The sequence below is a fragment of the Pteronotus mesoamericanus genome, unplaced genomic scaffold (assembly GCF_021234165.1).
Source record: "Pteronotus mesoamericanus isolate MK-2021 breed Mesoamerican mustached bat unplaced genomic scaffold, CSHL_Meso_final contig_73, whole genome shotgun sequence".
Classification (NCBI taxonomy): Eukaryota; Metazoa; Chordata; class Mammalia; order Chiroptera; family Mormoopidae; genus Pteronotus; species Pteronotus mesoamericanus.
Window position 1 is genome coordinate 34,589,443 of NW_026555245.1, and position 21,167 is coordinate 34,610,609.

General features: G+C 36.9%; 1 protein-coding gene and 1 pseudogene across 2 annotated transcripts in view; one reads left to right on the top strand and one right to left on the bottom strand.

Moving 5' to 3' along the window:
* MLLT3 (MLLT3 super elongation complex subunit) overlaps positions 1 to 21,167 on the bottom strand; it is a 260,452-nt gene that overhangs the window by 186,919 nt on the left and 52,366 nt on the right. The window lies entirely within an intron of this gene.
* Positions 6,811 to 7,383, top strand: LOC129078352 (60S ribosomal protein L17-like; annotated as a pseudogene).

The following is a 21,167-nucleotide window of genomic DNA, read 5'->3' on the forward strand; positions in this document are numbered from 1 at the left end:
GCTTTTTTAGACACAATGTATTTTTAATAGAAACCAAGAGGAAGGAAGGAAATGCACATCCAAAAAATCAATCATAAAATATTTGAGTAATGAGAGACAAAAGAGTCACTGAAATAAAACCACATTTACTCTACAGGAACAGACTCTGCAGGAAGCACATTTGGGATTACAATGGGCACCGAAGGGTGCTGAAGCAGCAGGGTCCAGGGGAGGTGCTCACATAAAAATTAAGTACAATCCAGGAGACCTGATGAGCTGATCATATCAATTCTTACATGCTCTACATCCTCAAAGACACCACCACATGCCCAAAAACTGTTTGATACTGGCAAATATTAAAAAAACAGACTGGAGAAGTGGGAAGATGACCATCCATATCTCAGCAAGAAGTATCTAAGCAAAGCATAAATTAGGCCCAATGAGGTGGCTTTTTAATCCATCAAGAGGCAGACAGAGGTATGTGATTCTACTACCAAACAGGGGGCTGTGGTAGCAAGGGAAGAATGCCTCAAACTTATAAGGATCTCCTGCACTTATTAAATATAAAACAGCTTTTAAAAGTCCATCACAGGTATATTTCTGACTGTAATTTTTAAAGGGAGATTTTTTTTTTCCTTAATGTAGTCAAGCAGGCAAAGAGCCAATCAATCCATTAGAAAAAAAAAAAGAAATCAAAGAGACAGAAACCTATGCTTTACCATTAATTCAGCCATGTGAAGAGCAATGCTACTAGCATTTCTTTTTAACTGAACAGCAGTGGATAAATGCATAGCAGAACAGACACTGGAAAATGCCTTTACAGTATCCATCGTACAACTGGGGCAGAGCTCATACTTCTGGCTCATGCCATGTCCTTGGGAATGAGCAAGTGTCCCGAGTTTTGGCAACATATGCAATAAAAGGAGAAAGCATTTCATCATGAAAAAGACATTTCTGACTCTAGGTTTTTGATGACTACCACTTGGACAGAATATCCAACCCTTTCTCCCAAAGCTCTTCATCATGAGAATTTCATAAAAAACCCACCATGCTAGATGGTAAGTTTAAAATGCTGTATCTCTACTGTTCTTTTGAAACAGTCTACTGAGTGAGGCGAGGGTAATGCCACAAACAAGACGAACCCCACTTCCTGCTTATATAACACCTTAATCAAAGCCCCTCAAATTTAAATTTGCTCTTGAATGCTGATAAATCTTCCTAAAGGATAATATTCTGTAGATGAACCTGTTTTGTTTTGTTTCAATATAATCTACTGTGTGCACTTTTTTTATTCCAAAATTATTGCAAGCTATCCAGACAAGACTATTTTTTCTTGGCTCCAGCATGTGACTCCTCCTGCAGGTAGTGGCTGTTTAACTAGAAAAACAAAAACACTGCCAACGGGCACATACTGTACAGAAAATATAAGCACTACATTTATAGACAGGAGCACCTTTGTAGAACATCTAAGATCGGCAGCCCCAGTGAAGAACAACCATCTGGTTCTTCCCTTACGGCCGGGGTTTCAGCCACACAAACACCCAGGAACATGAAACCAAGGCGCCCTGCACTGCCAGCTGTGAAGCTATAGATGGGAAGCCACTAAGCAGCCATTTATTTAAGGACGTATATGAACTGTTCAACACATGCACTTATGTGCACTTACTGTTCACTTAATTGCAGATATTAAAAATATTACACATTCCAAAGTGGCTTGGGGAAAAAACAGAGAAGCGCTCAATGTTACTAGAGCTGGGCAAGAAGCTGCTAAGACTCAATGCACACCAGCAGAGAAGACGGGCGCTATATGCAGATGCGTCTCTCTTGATGTCAGAGATGCATGCTACAGAAGTGAAAATATTCCATTCGTCTAGAGTAAGGGATAAGGTGATTTTTAATATGTTACAGAAATATAAAACAGAGAAAAATATGTATTACATTCCTTTTGTACAAGAAAATATATTTTAGCTACACTTTCTTAAGAATGCTTTTACTTCCCTAGAGACGATCATCTCATCGTTCACCAACATCTTGAATCATAGGCGTTAAGTCATGATTTTTCTTAATAAAAGAACACCTGAGATTTTTCATTCATTTACCGGTTTAAAAAATTGGGGTGAGGGAGTCCTGACACTTAATAAATAGACCTCAAACAAACCCTAGGTTCCAATGTGAATTTCATGTTTATGTTTAAATATTGCAATAATTCAAATATAAAGCAACACAAGTTATAAAAGTTAAATGTAATTAAAACACCAAGAAAATAAAATTTAAAAGCACTACCATTAAATTTTTAAGCTTCAGATCCTTCAGATAGATCATTTATTGCAATACAAAAGTAAAGTCTAAGTTGCAAAATTTATTTGACAGTCATGGCATATTATTAGCACTCCAATATCAAAATGTCATCATGGTTTATGCTGTTCAAATACATTAATCTTCATCTTACTCTAGGTTTTATACATACATTTGAAAAACTAATTATAAGCCAGAAGACAAATGATATACTACATGGCAGTATTTGTAATACCCCTTAATATAAATGCAATGTTCATATAATCATTAAAAGATTTGGAAACCTCCACTAACCTAAGAATGTATAATCTGCTATTACACCATCTGGGTATTGAGAGTTCTTAAGGACAGAAATAATATTGTTCATTATTTATAGTAGAAATAGAAAAGGTTAGCCTTCTCAGAACCCAAGATTTAGTCAGTGTTCTAGTTTTTACTTTTAATATTCAAAACAAACACACACACTTATACAGCACTTAATATGTGCCGGGCACTGTTTTTAATTTCCTTATCCTTCAGGATATTCCTGTGAGGTAGTGTCTAACATTTTTATTTAACAGATGAGGAAACTAAAACAGAGAGGTCAAATTACTTTTCCAAATTTATACTTAAGTGGTATAGCTAAGATTCAAACCCAGGCAATCTGGCTCCAGAGTCTGAACCCCATTTCTAGAGCTGTATTAAACAATCCCAACTTCTCTCCCTTCCTTTCCACCTCAATATGAATATCAGGAATACCTGAGGAGGCAAACTTTCCTAATTAAATTCACACCATCTGCCTTTCCTTTGAATGAGACTCACATACCCAAGTTGTTCCAAACATGATTGAAAAGAAATTCCTTTACACTTCCAAGAAAAATATATTGAATACAAAAAAAGGAAAAATGTTATAAAGAATTAGAGAAAGCAGTCAAAAGAGTTTTGTTAACAATCCTAGTCAGACCCTTAAAAATATATAAAAACCACTGCTTTTTAAAAACTGGTACAACAGGGTAATCAAAACTGTTTGATAACGGGCTTAAAGATAGACATAAAAACCAATGGAACAGAATAGAGTCTAGAAATAAACCTTCAAGTGTATGGTCTAATGATCTTTGACAAGGTTGTCAAGATCACACAATGGGAAAAGGAAAATCTCTTCAAAAAATGGTATTGGGAAAACTAGATATCCACATGGAAAAGAAAGAAGTTGGACCTTTATCTTACATCATATACAAAAATTGACTCAATGAATTAAAGACCTAAATGTAAGGCCTGAAACTATTAAACTCCTAGAAGAAAACATAGTCAAAAAGCTTCAGGATGTTGAATTTGGCAAAGATTTTTTCACATGACACCAAAAGCACAGAAAACAAAACTAAAAATGAGCATTGGGACATCAAATTTTCAAACTTCTTCACAGCAAAGGTAACAATCAACAGTATGAAAAGGCAACCAACAGATACGTACAATATTTGGAAATTGTACCTGATAAGAGGTTAATATCAAGAATACATTAAAAAGATTCCTACAACTCAATAGCAACAAATAACCTGATTAAAAATGGGTAAAACATTTGCATAGATATTTCTCCAAAGAAGATATATACAAATAGTCAACAAGAGTATAAAAAGAGGCTCAACAGTACTAATCATCAGGAAAATGTAAAGCAAAACCACAATGAACCTATCAGGAAAAAAAAAAATGTTGGCGAGGATGTGGAAAAATTAGAACCCTTGTGCACTGTTGGTAGACTACATAAAATGGTGCTGCCACTGGGTGAACAGTATAGAAAACAGTTCCTTAAAAAAATTAAAAATAGATCTATGATATGATCCAGCAATCCCACTTTGGGTATATATCTAAAAGAATTAAAAACAAAGATATTTGTACACCATGTTCATTGCAGCATTATTCACAATAGCCAAAAGGTAGAAGCAACTTGAATGCCCACTAATGGGAGAATAAAGAAAATGTGGTATACACGTACGATGGAATATTATTCATCATTTAAAAAGAGGATGAATTGCAGCATATGGTCAAATGCTGCAATACAGATGAACCTTGGGTTGATTATAATTAAATGAAATAAGCCAGTCACAGAAAGACAGATACTGCATGATTGCATTTATATGAGGTATCTAAATTAGTCAAACTCAGGGAAACAGAAAATAGAATAGCAATTGCCAGGGCCTAATGGAAGAAGGAGATGGGGGAGTTGTTAGGGGGGTGTAGAGTTTCAATCATGTAGGACGGAGGTAAGGAGGTTTCTGGGGATCTGCTGCACAACATACAAGTGGTTGACAATATTGTACTGAACACTTGGAAACTGTTGAGAGGGTGAATTTTATGTTTTTGTGTTGTGGCAAAAAATGAAGGACATACAATGGGGATATATTACCTATACATAGAGTCTTATTAACAATCTTACATTGTAATCATGCTTCTTTTTAAGCCTGTTAAATATAAACCAACACTGGAAGCAAATCTATTTGAAATTTGAAAAATAGGAAATGAAAAGAGGTGTAAATCATCCAGGGGAAAGCTAAATGCAGATTAGATTTGACATATCATTGGTATACTTATAGTAAGTGGATTTTAATTGTAATAATTAACTGTTGGAAAACCAAAATGTATAATATGCATGCCCTAATTATGTGGAATTGCCCTAACACCCATTTAGGACAGTCTTATCCAGATTAAGATTCAAAAAAAAAAAAGTTATCCCCTGTCCCAGGTGTAATCTTTCCTGAAGTCTCTGAGCCAGAGGCTGATAAAAGGGCAGAAAGAGGCGCAAAGGGAGAAAACTAGTCTATGAAAGCTACTTATGGACAATACTATCATTTTGGGAGCCTTAATCTGCTCAGACAGACCAAGATGCTCATTTCCCTCAAAGACATTAACAAAAATAAATAAATAAAATTGAGCAAGGTGCTATAAATATTGATTGCCTTTATTAGACAAGGCATAAACGACTCCTATCACCAATAAATTGTGGAAGTCCCCTTGGAAACTTCAGAAAAGAAAAAAAGACAAGTAGCTATAATGTATGTGGACCAAGACACTGGGCTCAAAGATAAAACTGACCACAGGGTTTGCTTTTTCCACAAAGAAACACCATCTCTGTTACAAATCCAATATGGTTTGTAATAGCAACAATGACTAACTCTTAAATTAGGAGTCCCTAGTAATTAATAGTAGTAACAATAATAATAGATAACTCATGTGCCACACACTCCATGCCAAAAATTGTTCTGAGTATATATTACAAATATTTTACATATATTATTTAGTTTGTACAATAATTTTATAAATACTTTATGATCCCCATTTTGAAAATGAGGAAAGTAAAGATAGAGCAGTTAATAAACAAAGGTCACACAGGTGATTGGCTCCATATAACATGCTTTTAACCCCTATAATGTACAACCAAGATTATCAAATTCAGCTTGGCTGGTTTGAGAAGAACAGTAAGAGTGCTAACTACTTGGACCTTCAATTCCCATTTAATAGAAGCATAAGTAGATGAAAAAGAAGATGAAAGCTTCGTCTCACTTTTGATCACCAAAAGTGCCTGGCCATCTTTTCACTGTGTCCTTTGTCTCTCTTCCTAGCACATGCACACAGGAAATCTCGTTCTGGAATACTGTCAATACAACCAAATTAGGGAATTTGTACTCCATGGCCCTCCACATCCCCAGGGATTTCACACTACTGCATATTGATTCCAACAAAACTCCCATGGCTTACTACTGATCTACAGGACTGTTTGACCAAGGACTTGCTCCCAAAAGCACAAATTCCAAAACACTTTTAGTAATGGGAGCATAAAACATGCACTGAAATCTCACCTATCATTCAAAAACTCACAATTCCACTTTAGACAATTGTTCCAATTCTATGTATCAGGCAGGGCTGACAATGAAATGCCAACTATTTAAGTTTTACTACTCCAACTTGCCCCCAAACGCTCAAAGCACCTTAAGAGGGAGGTGGCTTGTAAAAACTGAGTTACCCAAGTGTAAGAAAGAGAAAAAAAGGACCTAGACATACAGCCCTTCCTAAATCAAGCATGTGTGTTTAACCATGACTTTCCACCCCGCTTTTTTTTCTTATTACATAACTCCCTCTTTCCCTCCACTTAGATTTCTTTTGGGTGCCATTTGTTTAACCACACATACTTTTACACAGGGATGGATAAAAGTAGGTTTACAGTTGTAATATAAATAAATAATAAAATAATTATTAAATAATAATACAAGAATAAACTGTTTCATGTACTCACAACTGTGCATCTACTTTTGCCCACACCATGTATATTGTTTTTTTAATGTTAAAGTCTTCTTAATATGTTTTAAAGTCTCCTATAAATGACTAATTCTGGTTGAAGAAAAAATATTCATTATAAAAACTGAATAGGTAAAGAAACATAAACCAACATCCTAGCTAAAATTTCCAAATGGCCTAGCAGCCACCAAACATAAGGGTAAAGGGGAACATCCTGCTCCTTGACTTTATTTTTAAGCTCTCCCTAAAACTAACATACCTGGCTTCTTCCTCTTCCCAAAAGTGACCAGAGCTGACCTCTAAAGATGGTTCACTATTCACTTGACCCGGAAAACCCCACAAAACCACACAAACCAAGAGGTTCAAATCTTCGTGTTCACTTCAAGAACACCCATGAAACTGCCCAGGCCATCAAGGGCATGCATATTCGAAAAGCCACCAAGTATCTGAAAGATGTCACTTTAAAGAAGCAATGCGTCCCATTCCGTCGATACAATGGTGGAGTTGGTAGGTGTGCCCAGGCCAAACAGTGGGGCTGGACACAGGGTCAGCGGCCCAAAAAGAGTGCTGAGGTTTTGCTGCACGTGCTTAAAAACGGAGAGAGTAATGCTGAATGTAAGGGTTTAGATGTAGATTCTCTGGTCATTGAGCACATCCAGGTGAACAAAGCTCCCAAGATGTGGCATAGAACTTCCAGAGCTCATGAGCAGATCATCCCATACATGAGCTCTCCCTGCCACGTTGAGATGATCCTCACTGAAAAAGAGCAGATTGTTCCTAAACCAGAAGAAAAAGATATCCCAAAAGAAACTGAAGAAACAAAAGCTTATGGCCTGGGAGTAAACTCAGCATAAAATAACTACTAGTAAAAGTAAAAAATAAAAAATAATAAAATTAACATACCTGGTCTTACTTCTGAGGTACTCCTATAAGTGATAACTGACAGCTTCTTTTCCACGGCCCATGCAACTCTTTAAACAAATCTACTCTACAAAGCAAAGATTACTTTTAAAGCACTCTACCCACCTCCCTCCCAACAGCCTCGCACCCCCAAAAGTGATGTTTCTGCTTTTAAATTCTCTTTCAGTAAATTATTACATGGAACTTCCTTCTCAGGGAAAAGTCCAAAAGAAGCATCTTCTAATTAAAAGAAACTAATTTGGGTCCTATATAGTCTCCTGAATTGTCATTAATTTAACAACCAGCCTTTCCTGTGACATTTCAATTCAAAAACAAACCCAAAAGCAATCAATCTTTAAAGCTCCAAGTGCTCAAACTCCAGAATCAAACAGAAAAGGGAAAAAAAAAAAAAATCCTTAGTGACTAAGATGACACAGTTTCTGATTTCAGTATTCAACATAGAGTTGATTATACTAAAATGAACTCTAATAAACTCCCAGTGATGATACAAATTATTTACCTAGGGGCCCCCAAACATAAATCCTATGAAGGAAGCAAACCACATATTTGTTTATGACAGAATTTAATATTTTTAAATTGAGCATTACCACAGCCTATAATAATGGTAATACTGCCTAGGATTTATGTAGCAGCAGACTTTGATAACCTCCTGAAATTGTTACTTATTCAGTCTTTATTTGATCCCCACCCCCATGTGCACATACACACACACATACCTACCTGCTCTGATAAAATCAACAATTACACTCACTTTCCTCTCAGTTGCCAAGTCACCAGATCCACCCACTCAGATCCCCTTATGACCATAAAGTTTATGGATTACTTATTTCTCATGGCCCCCTCCCCCCACCACACACATACACTGTAACCACTTTCCTTTTATAGTACGCTAATCAATTCTCAGAAGCATTTTGGGGGAGGATAATAAGCAACAAAAGCAAAGATGTTTTAAGATTTTTCTTTATTACTTGAACTCTTGTTTGCAAAGAACTTTACAGTCATCAGATCCTGCTTACAACGCTCTAGAAAAGAAAGCATTTCTAATCCTACTTAACACAGGAAAAATAAGGTTAAGCAAGTTGCAGAAGGCCACCCAGGAGTTCCAAGGTACAGTTCATATTGCCAGGTAGCAAAGTGCTGCCTTTTTAAAAATTATCTTTTTAATTTTCTAAGATACCAAACTCCAAAAAAAAGCTTTTCTTTACATTTAGTCCAACATCACTCACATGAAGCAGAGTAACCTTGATATTGCAACTATCTCATTACCTGCAGCACCACTAGCTCTCTAGCTGCTAGCGCATCTCCCGCTCCAGTTCTTACAGAAGTGAAAAGAGGAGAAATGGATGTTTTGAGAGCGAAAGTGATGACAACAGAACCTACGAGCCCAGTAACTGGTACTAAGCTTTGGGTTTCTGATAAGCTTTTGTTGCTAAGGACCCAAAACAGTCCCCCTTGGCACTCCTCCACAGGTAATATATTCATATATTATATTGAGTGATAATGCAATTGATATCCAAATACATCTTAGATTTACTTAAGTAGTTTCAATAGAGTGTTTAAGAAGTCAAATGCAAGATTACATGAAATATAAAACTCTCACATAGAAAAAAAAATTCCACATAGAAACTATCTCTTCTCACCTGGCAAGGTCTCAAAAAAAGGCAAAACCAGTTTCAGCAACGAGCCTTATACAAGTACATCCTAAATATTATTACAGGTTTATTAAAAAGTTGCAAGTTGAAAAACAGAGGGTTTTTTTTTTTAAGCAAAAACTAAAAAACACATGCAAAAATATTTTTCTTCTAACGACTTCTTTTGTATTGAACATCCAGAAAATACCAGAGAAAATATGAGAATCTGGCCTTTTATTATCAGTAATGGGTGTTTTTCCTTCACCACCAGAGGTCAGAATCCAGAAGGAAGTCCTCGTTTCAGTCACACTTTTATACTTTAACCTCATGAATCTCAGAGCAGTTTTAAATGCCACTTTAAAAAGCCTCAATTCTCAAAACTAGGTATAAGAGCTTCATAAAGGAAGTAGAGAAGACTGTCATTTTGGCTACTTCTTCCTCCAAAATACTTAGAAGAGCTTATAATCATATCCACAAGGAGGTGGCAGTTTTTGTGCCTGAACATATCTCACTCACAACAAAGGATGGCTGAGCCCTATTTGCGAGGCGTGGCGCTAGGTGCCCTGAAAAACAATGAGAGTGAGAATCCTCTACTCGTGGAGCTCTCCAATTACCAATGATCTCAATCTTAACAACACATATCAAGCACTACTAGGCCATGCTCTACTCTTAGCAAGAACTATGCCTGTGTAGGATCTTGCTCATTTTCTTGACTCCCTGTTGAAGTGAAGTTTATCCTTTATGTATGATGAAAAGTTCAATTCCAAATATTAATGCTAGCATTCCCTGGGCCTTTCCCAATGAACTTTCTCAAAGGTCAAATTACTTGACCTTTTAAACACTCTTAACAGATCTAGAAGACAGAAAACAAACAGGAGCTTGAATATGTAACTAAGTTTTTAGAACTCTGTTAGATACTTTCCTAACTACTAGAAGACAGAAAACAAGCAGTATTTTTTAAACTCATAACACATCAATATAGACATTCACAACACTGTTGGCAAAAGAAAATGTCCCCAGAAAACTACATACAAATTTGTGGAAATTTTTACAAACTAATATCACAAATCTCTGAATCAAATATTTCTCTTTAAAGGAAAGCAAATCAATTGTAATGGTCTAGCAGCTTTCCATAACCCTTGAGAATGACAACTAATTTCTTCCACATAGAAATGTTCCTTTTCCTCTCTTTTTGGTTCCAAATAATGTCTGTTCAAACTAAATAAATTTCACATTTATGATTTTTAACTGGCATCACACTCACTGCCTAACATTTTTAATACAATCCCTCATTAAAGGAACATTAATGATTTCAATCAGACCAATTTTACTTCCTTACCCCAAAATTTAATTTCCTGTACAGTACTGCTTTCATTTCACCTTTGAAAAAAAATCTTAGTTCACAATTTTTTAAAGACCTCTGTTCCCTATTACCTAGGAAAATTCATATCCTGACAGAACATAAACCAATGCAAGTTGCTACAAGTTCTGTTACTCGTTTGTGACAGAGGAAAGCTTCTAGTACAGTCATAAAAATCAAATCCCACATTCAAACAATTGTCCCTCCTTTAAATTCATTTAAAAAAAATTTTACCATCAAAAAATGGGTGATATGAATAAAATACACTCACCAAACATGATATACAATAGGCGATATTACATGCAACAGGAAAGAAAACCAATGAGAGATTCTTACTTATTGGACAAACTCTCAATAGAACAGGCTTTTGCAAAACAAAGCTAACACACATATTGTAAACTTAAATGACTTCACTTCCCTCACTCTGATAAGGATACCTACTTTTTCTGTGTAAAATACACAAGTGATACCTTCCAAATACTAGATAGTTACAGGTACTAAATATCTCTCCCATAATAATGTACTTAAGGCGTTTGTATATTCCCCAACCTGTTTTTTCTTTGAGGGGTTTGTTTTGGCTATTAGTATCTGTAATGGTAATTATGTAATTTATTGTTCTGTAAACCAATGAAATGAGAGTGAAAAAGTACTACTTTTAAAAAAACTAAAGCAAATGCTTTGGGGAAAAAGGCAAATGCTTTGAAAGCACTCAGTGAAGGGGAGGATCTAAATATCTGTCTGATCAATTGCAAAGAGAGAGTTTAAGACTGGAAGAAAAAATAATTTTAATCTGGAAAGATTCTATGCTCAGACTCTAGAGCTTCAAATTCTTGCTCCACTTTTAAGATGGATAATGTATCAGGGTATGGTTAATACAAGAAAAATCCCTTAGAATTCCAACAGTGGACCAATATTTAAAGAAAAACTAATCTTTCCTCAGAATACTAGAGAATGGAGTATCTTTATGTCTTCAGTAAGACTATCTAAAATGCATGTATATGTTTTAATTATTCCCTCCTAACTAATACCAACCTAATTAGAACTAGGCCAAATAGCTTACATAGAATTAAGGGTTTTGTGGAACGGAACCACCAAGATGAAGCACCCTGTGATGGCCATTCCCATCAACTCCCCTCCCCCTTGCTGCCAGACCAGTCTTCTGCCAGCCTCCTCCTGAAGGTCATTTACATGACCCCACAAATCATCTTCTTAATCTAAACTTAAACTGGATTCTCTGGATGATTTTCATGCTTCAAATAGCATTTTGGTTTAAACACCAGTTTCCTGTGTAAGTTTATATGTATATAAGCCCCTAAACCTCACTTTTAGAAGCCAGAACTGAATTCTTGAACACACAAAGCTGAGGAAATCTAAAACTTAAAATCTTGCTGGTACACTATATCCTACCACAATGGTCTTCAAACTGGGTTATGTATCCCCTTTAGAGTACGTGAACACTGTTTGAAAAGAAACTGAGAAATTTCTCCATCTTCAACTTCCTTGTGCCTGCTTTCCTAACAGATATGCATGAAATGTTGCCCTTTTATCACTTCCTCAAGTGCATACACTTCTCAGCCACACCCACTCTTCACACCAGGGGCATAAAACCTCTGGGGCACCAAAACGGAGAGCCACTCATTGTGAACTAGTCTTCGTGCAAAGAAATCTATAAGAAATAAAGGCATCTAAAAGCAGGAAAACAAGTGCTTCTGCAAGTCAGATTGCTTCAAACAAAATTAGAGGAGCCAATCAGCCAACCATTAAACATAATGTTTGATGACAGATCACTGTGTAAGTTTTGCCATGTAATTTCACACAGCATTCAAAGAACTGTCTGTCTGTGCTATAATACTTTCCTTTTTCATCTTTGGGAAACAAAGTTTTTTCAGTGCCTGCATATTTAAGGAAGAAAAATAGAAAATACAGATGATGTCAAATATTTTATCCTCTACTAAGAAATGAATATGGAAGGAAAAAGCACCTACATACTTGTAAAAGAGAAATTTTTTAACTGATATGTTTTTACTTTTAATTTTATTAATCATTTATCATAAGTTGTAACAAAGTCATGTCATTTTGATCAACTCTATTCTAGTAATAATTGAAATGTTTAAATAATAACTTCTGGAGTGAGTAATCCTTGCAGGCATAAGACATTTTTAATTATAAGTTTTTATGCTTTTTATTATCTAACTATGACACAATAATCAGCAAAAAAACTCTGAAACATGAACATATATTAGAATAAAAACTGGGAGAGAAGAGGGACAAAAAAAGAGTTCAAGATTAAAAGGGAAAGGTAAGTTTCAAATTAAAGAGCTTGTTCACTTTTTTTAAAGATTTTATTTTTAGAGAAAAAGGAAAGGAGAGAGAAAGATGAGAGAAACATCAATGCTTGAAAGAAACAGAGATTGGCTTGCCTCTCACAGGCCCCCAACTGGGAACCTGGTCCACAACCCACACATGTGCCCTGGCTGGGGATTGAACTAGAGACCCTTCGGTTTGCAGGGCAACATCCAACCCATGGAGCCACACTAGTCAGGGCTCACTTTATTTTTGTAATGAATGACAGCTGTTAGGAAAATCAACTATATTCAAGGATACATGTAAAAGGTTTATTTTTAAATGTGAATTTTTACAATATGCTTGACATTATACCTTCTGAAACAATTTAAACTTACAATGAAAGTTTAGGTCTCAGCACAACATTTGAAGACCACAGAGCCACATGGGGAGCAGTCTCTCTGCATCCAGTGACTCTTAATGAGAGGAACCCTCCAGCTACCTTTCTAGCCTTTCACTAACAATAGGTCATCAGTTTGTACCTGCAGTTAGATTCTCAGGAACATCATTTCCTCCAGCCTTTACACTTTCCCATCTCCCAGCCCAAGTTACACTCCAGGCAGACAGACCCAGCTGTGCTCCAAGTTTCACCATTCTCCCCCTAAAGACGAGCTCTTAGTCAGGAGCTATGAACTGTTAATTTAGTAAGTGGACAGAATAACATAGCGGAGTTGACTGCATAATATCTAGAGACAAATTACCTGGTTTCATATTCTGGGTCTGCCACTTACTATCTTAAACCAGCTACTTAATCTCTCTGTCCAGTTTGTTCATCTATAAAATGGGGACTATAATCAACACTACCTGTTGGAGCTTTGTAAGAAAATGAATTAGTTAATGCATTCAAAACCCTTAAAATACCGCTTGACACATAGTTTTTGCTACATCGCCCTTGGTACTAGAACCACCACAATTATTACTACAACTACTATACTCACACCCTAGTATGGATGTTTACTTTGTAAACTCAAGCCAATGTCTTTATAAATAGCTGCCTCCTGTTACCTATGTCAGGCTACTATTTCATTGGAAGGGACAGACAAAAACATCGACCTATCACATTTGTCCCTTCCTAGAGGAAGATGGCTAGTAACAACACAACAGGAACCAAAAAAAAAATTCTATGTAAGTCAACTGGTATTGAGAGAGAGAGAGAGACTAACAAGGATATCGAAGACAAAAATAAAATCTAGTAGCCATGAATATAGGGAGAGAGTAATAAGCCCTGAGAAGAAAGTCATGAGAGAAGTTACACTTTCTTTCTTCAGAGTTTCTTTCCATTCTTTACCCTCATGAAGAGATAGTATATATGGGAAATAATTGGTAGAGGGATGACATGCACTGGTGACCAAGGAAAACCAAAGAGAATTCGATGGACTCTACTTTTTAAATAAAGAGATTGATATGGATACCACCACTACCTGTTCCTCTCCAATCATTCTGGCCTACAGCTGCCTATAGAAAGAAAAGGTGACCACAGGAAGGAAGACAAAGAGAGGACAGCAACAGCAGCCCTAGAGAACCTGGGCTGGCAGGTATATAGCTTCAGATTGGTTGATTTCACTGACCACTACAACCCCTGCTACCCTATTCCACCTCCGATCCATTTTTAGAAAAGAAACAATTTTTAACAAATAATTTCCCTAATGAATGTGACCCTGCATTTGGCCTTCAGAAAGCATCTATCTAAACCTAACTGCAATGAAGCTAAATTTTTAATTGCAATAATCCTAAAACCTAACTTGTACCTCATCCAAACCAACATCCTCAGCCACCAGGTGAAGAATAGGCTCTCATCAGTTCAACAGCACCAGACATCCTCAGTCATCTGAGATATTTGTTTGGACATACAGGCTCCTGGATCCCCAGCAAGTCTGGCTCGACCTAATATAGAGCTCAAGAATCTGCACTTCTAAACAAACTCCCAGGGAATTCTTGAGTACACGGTAGTTTTACAACCACTGCCTTAAAGACATGCCAGGAATATCACTTAGGAAATGCAACTCATATTCGCTTTGCCAACTCTGAAAAACTTAGACATGTTGGTGTCATTTTCATCAATGAACTCTGTCTCCACATGGTGGGACCCATGACTGCAAACTGCTTTGGGTGGGAATCTTAGTCTTACAGAGAGGAAGCGGAGAGCATCTTTCTCATTTATTTTAGTGGTATAATCCTTTTGAAGGGTGTGAATTGGCCTGGCGTGGATAATGTGACCAGGGCTTGTCTCCCTGCTAAAAGGCCGCAGGCCGAGGGCAGGTGAAGGCAATGTGACTGGTTTATCCAATCCTGAGTCCACCATTATGGCCACGCTCCCTGAGGCAGAAAAAGGGGGCTTCATCCCAATGTGTCCTCTAGGGAATAATTCTTAATTGAAAGTTTCTCTAATTTGTGTCTATTATATTATACAAAATATAAAGTACCAACATTTTACTTCTGATTCCATTTTAAAATACTGATATAAATACAAGCATCTGGAATATTTGTGTTCCTAAAACAAGTGAGTAAAGGATGCTGGCTCTTACTCCTTGAAAACATGTATTTGAGTACTTTAAAAAGATGGGACCCTTTTAACTTCTGTTATTAAAGAGCAACATGAAATAAACTAAGCTCTGGTTAACTGGGTGAAGTGTGTGGTGTTCAAGTTGACATTCCAGTTTGCAAGCTGTTTTTATGAAAGATGCCTAAAAGGGGTTTTCTATATCAGAGCAGAAGCGGAAGAAGCACTGATAAGGTGAAAGTCCTCTTTATTTTGTCATTCCACCTTAACTTACCTGACTTTCTCCTGCAAATAAATTGTTAGGTTTATTTAATGGAGGATATTTGTTTCAAAGCTCAATACGTCTTACAGGGATGGCACACTGGCACAGTGACAGGCCTGGCCAGAAGAAATCTTACGATTAAGAGCCTTTTGCCAAATCACTTTGCACCCTGGTCACACATTACACTCCATTCTTCAATCTGAGCATCTCCACCTGATGTATGTAAGATAAAATGCTCTGTGCTAGCAAATATTGGATATCTGCTATTACCACTGCCTTAGGGAGTATAAAATACATATTTATGGAACAGTAATTCATAAATGTTTGATATGCACAAACATCCTAAAGAAGTTTGGGTAAACAGAAAAACTTACTTTCTGCAAAATATAAAGTTTTCGTACCAGAAAGAGTAAAATTGTGAATCAGATGACTGGGTTCTTAAACCTACTCACACACTAACTGATCTAACTAGTCATTTTACTTTGGACAAAGCCAGGTAAACCCCTGTGCCCTATCTTCATCAGTTATAAAATGAGGGAGAGTTAGATGACATGTTATCTAAGAGTTCTAACTTTATGATCCCGTACATTTCAAGAAGCCACAGGTCTCTGTGCCAACAAATTCATTACTGTCTGCTTATTCCTGCTGTGGATTCTGGAATTATAAGCCTTGGAAATAGCAAAATAATAGCTGTCATGAACAAGCTAAACTAAAAAAAAAAGCAAACAAACAAACAAACAGAAAAACACCAACAACAATAACATCTGGACATGCAGGCACCAGATCTTTTTTAAATACGTGCAAGCAGAAGATACGTAGTCATTTTTTTAAAAAGCCACAACTGCTATTTTAGAAGATTTTATCTATGAAAATTAACAAAAAGGAAAAAGGTATATTTACCATACTAAGTAAGCTTGATTTATACCAACTATACTGTCACTTATTCGACAAATATTTACTGAGCACACATCATGAGCCAAAAGCTAGGAACAGAGCAGAAAACAAGTCAGAAAAATTTCCTGTTTTTTGAGCCAGATAAACAGCAGGAGAGCCATGTTAACCTAAATTAAAGAATTAATTATTACAAATGAGATGATTTTTGCATCAGAGACATATATAATGGATATGCCCAAAAAACCTAATATTATAAGAACCTGGTTCTGATGGCCCTGAAATCTTTCCACAGGCAACAGTAATGTATCTAAGGAGTGAAGGGCCTCGGGGTTACTGCATGCTAACAGCACAGAACATTCAAAACAGAGAACATAGCCTTAGAATCTATCTAATTTTATTTCCATAGGGCTGAGCTCCAGTCCTTGCTCTGCCCTCCAGATTGTATCCACCTATGGGGACTACTTTATTTTTTAAAAAACTACATCTGTAAATGTAGTTTCAGGAGTGTCCAACCTTTTGGCGTCTCTGGGCCACACTGGAAGAAAAAGAGTTGTCTTGGGGCACACATTAAATACACTGCAATACATAATCACAAAAAGAATCTCATAATGTTTCAAGTAAATATATGATTTTGTGTTGGGCCACATTCAAAGACATCCTGGGCTGCACACAGCCTGCGGGCCACTGGTTGGACACCCCTGGACAATGATTTAGATACACTGTCAAATTTAATAATTGGAAAACAAAGGGACCAGGGAATATGCATCTACTTTACATAAACTGAGCACTACATTAGAAATTACACTCCTTGTGCCCTGGCCAGGTGGTTCATTTGGTTGGAGCATCATCCTACATACCAAAAGGTTTCAGGTTTTATTCCTGGTGATCAGGGCACATACTAGGTTGCAGGTTTGAACCCCAATAGAGACACATACAGGAGGCAACTGATTGATGTTTCTCACTTCAGAGAGAGAGAGAGAGAGAGAGAGAGAGAGAGTCTCCCCCCTCCCCCCATTCCTCTCTCTCTAAAAATCAATAAAACACACCCTTGCGTGAGGATAGATAGAGGATAGATAGATGGATGGATAGATGGATGGATAAAAATTAAAAACAGAACGGGGAAATCACTATACTAATTTATTTTGAGATTAATGGTTTTAGGGATAGTCTTCAGAATTAAGAGTTTAAGCCCTGCCTGGTGTAGCTCAGTGAACTGAGTGCCAATCTGAGAAACAAAGGGTTGCTGGTTCGAATCCCAGTCAGGGCACATGCCTGGGTTGCGGGCCAAGTCCTCAGTAGAGGGCGTGCAAGAGGCAACCACACTTTGATGTTTCTCTCCTTCTCTTTCACCCTCCCTTCCCATCTGTCTAAAAATAAATAAATAAAATCTTTTTTTTTAAAGTTTGAGTTTCTTGATTGCTACTTTTTAAAGGGTAGAAGAATATAAGTGTGTCAATTAAAAGTTCTCTGATTAAGAGAAAACTCTAGTCCTTTCCAGAGACCACCTGGGCAGCCTCAGAGCTATTATTCTTCTGTGGTAATGAATACTGGTTTTAATCATCGTCTTCATAAAAAACAAATAATCATTGCATTCCAGTTGACAATTTGCATTCCAAGTTTCCTTTCCTAAGTCATCTTTAAAGTCCATGGCAAATAAAAACCACACATGATACATAGTAGCTTACAGAACTGACAAGGGATCCTTGACTCCAACAGACCTGGTTGGCATCAATGATTCAAGCATATTAAGAAAATCTCCACAGGACTAAAAATTTTTTAAAGTACAGAACTGAAGTTTACATCCACAAATCTGTTTGATCTCTGTAGTTGCAAAACCATATGGCACACAGAGAGAAACAAATTATCTCTGCTTATGAAATAAGAACCTTCTGCAGGCTTTGGGACAGACCAACAGCTAAGATTGTCCTGACTGCTGCATATCACTATAATTAACTCTCTCTGATCCTTTTTAAGGATTTGGAGTTTTGTTGTGTGTGTGTGTGTGTGTTTGTTTGGTGTGGGGGGTGGCAGATTAAAGACAAGAACTAAGGAAAATCACCAATGGCAGATGAGGAGAATACTAAAAACAATTTCAGATACAAGAATTTCAATATATTCTTTCTATAATATTTCATGTTTTTGCACTATATTTAATCACGCTTATTGTTGAGGAGATGTACAAAGCTATGCATGTCAATATCTACAATGTAGTGCAAAGGTCTGTGCTGGTGAAAAGGGCTACATCCTTATACTAAATGACCCTGTCATTTCCATGATAAAACCAGTTTCATAATCTGTGTAAATTACCATTCAATGACTACATAGAATTAACAGCAAAAAGTATGGCATGGTGAATGAAATTAAGAAATTTAAAGTGTCGAATTTTTTCTGTTCCTGCCTCTATTCCTGTCACTACCTACCCCACCCCCATCATTTGTTACGTTCCCACCAAAAAAAAAAAAAAGTTTAAAAAGAATTCACACTTACAAAAGGCAAAAGGCAGTACTTTCAGTAGTGAGTAAGGAGATTAAAAATTTGATCTATAACACTAAGGATTTGAGGAACTACTTCATAAACAGCCAACCAAGGGACTCTTAGCACCAACAGAGACAATTACAGAGACAACTTGGTTATACAGATCCAGGAATATAACAAAGGAAAATACAAATAAAGAGTGACAAGAAAAAAGGGAGTAAATGTTTTTAAAGGTAGAAGGATCACTTCCTGGATACACAGTGATTTTATACAGATAGGGTATTTAGGGGTGATTGGATAGAAAGAATCTGCAGTTTTGCTTTCCTAAGAGAAGACACTATCCTTAATAACAGTAGCCTTGGGAGGCCTGCCGATCTTTCCCCTGGTGGGACTGGGATAGGAAAAGCATTTCCCAAACACTTGATGTGGTAGAACAGGTGACACAGCAGGTAATCTCTGAAGGACAGGCTTAGAGTCACAAATAATGCGAGTTATGGGATCTCAAAAATCACTCGGTCATGGAAGCATTCCTTGCATTTTGTCTTTCGTTTATTTACACTGTATCCAACCCCGATACCTTCCAGGGACACTCTATTCCACCTCCACCAAACCACGGTCAGAGCTCAGGGCCCAGGAGCACCGCAACCTGTCAGAGCCGTCCAACAGGCTGGGGGACATCTCCAAGAAACAAACTAAACAGGGTTCAGAGAGAAACTTCAACTCTTCAGCTATGATCACTTCCAAATTTAAATACTTTTAAAACACACAGATTACAAGTACAGACCTGGGAAAATCAGTAACATGTCACAGTAACAGCAATAACGGGTTTACCTGAAATCCGATCTGCTTACTTCTAAACATCCTCATACTTTTTTCTTTTTCTTTTAAAGATCATTTTCTATGTAGAAGTAGACTACAATGGAGAACACCTTTTGTTCATTCACTAACTAATCTTGCTGTCCCCAAGCCAGGTCCCCACTGAGGTGGAGGTGGCATCATATATTTGGCAGTTAATAGTTGAATACAGCCTTTTTTCCTTTTCTTTCTTTTGGTTGACAGTTGGTTCAGATAAGCCATTCAAAATACACTTCTGGATTTTCTATGTGGAGCAGGGAGAAACAGCCCAAATGAATGTCCACAGAGGCTACAAAATATGCAACATCTCAACCAGGTCAAAGGTAATCACTGCATTTCCGCCTTCCATTTGGCACTTTTAACTCCTCCCACAAACTTAAACTCTTCAGGTGGACTAGAAAGTCATTGTTTTCTCCCTTTTCTGCTTTAGTGAAAGCCTTGTCTACACCTCTTGGCTACAGACAGAACAAAAGGCAGTCAGACCTATAGATTTCTGCACTTGACCTTCTTTATAGGGTAAAGATGTTGGTGCCCAATACTGCAACCAGAAAAAGGAATAGAGTTGCGTGAATGACAAACAAGACTTACAAAGGAAGAAAAAGAATCAACCAGAAGTTCTCATTATGCAAGTTAGGATATAACAAAAAAATGACTTTTAAAAGTTAAATAGATAGATAGATAGATAGATAGATAGACAGATAGATAGATAGATAGATAAACAGCTCTAGCCAGGACAGAAATTTATTTAGCAGGAAAATCCATTTATATAGCACAGCATTTTTACAGTACTATGCTGGAGTTTTCATGTTTTGAAAAATGAGACACTGACTGATATACTTAGCCAAATATTCTGATCTGTCATCATTCTAAATATATGGGCCCATCTTTCAGCAAACAAATTAGCAGGTAATACATCATCACCAAGTGCTCACCCTTCCCTGGGAGCTCTATAAATACGGAGTGATCATGACTGGCAGTTACTGAGCTTAGAAAGTAAAACACTACTAACTTCACTGGAGGCACACTGCAAAATTCCATGATGTCATTTACAAGTAGGGTGTCAGAAAAAGCTTTATGCACTGAAATTATTTTAGGGAGGGAAAACAAGGACAGAGAAAATAGATTACCCTTATAACCCCTCTATTTGATCATGGAGAAAAGGGGAATACATCTTGGGCAATAAATGACTCCAATATTTTTTAAGTGTGTATAGGGTCAGATGAGCAGCCCTGAATATGAGAGAATTGCAAACTGAAAGAAAAAGTCCTTCCTCCCAATTCCTCCTCCTAAGATCAATGCAAAGTATGTAAGCTTTCCAATACAGTAAAAGCTGCAAAGCTAGCTACAGTCTCCAGTCCTCAGGAATGACTCATGCAGTCTCCAAGA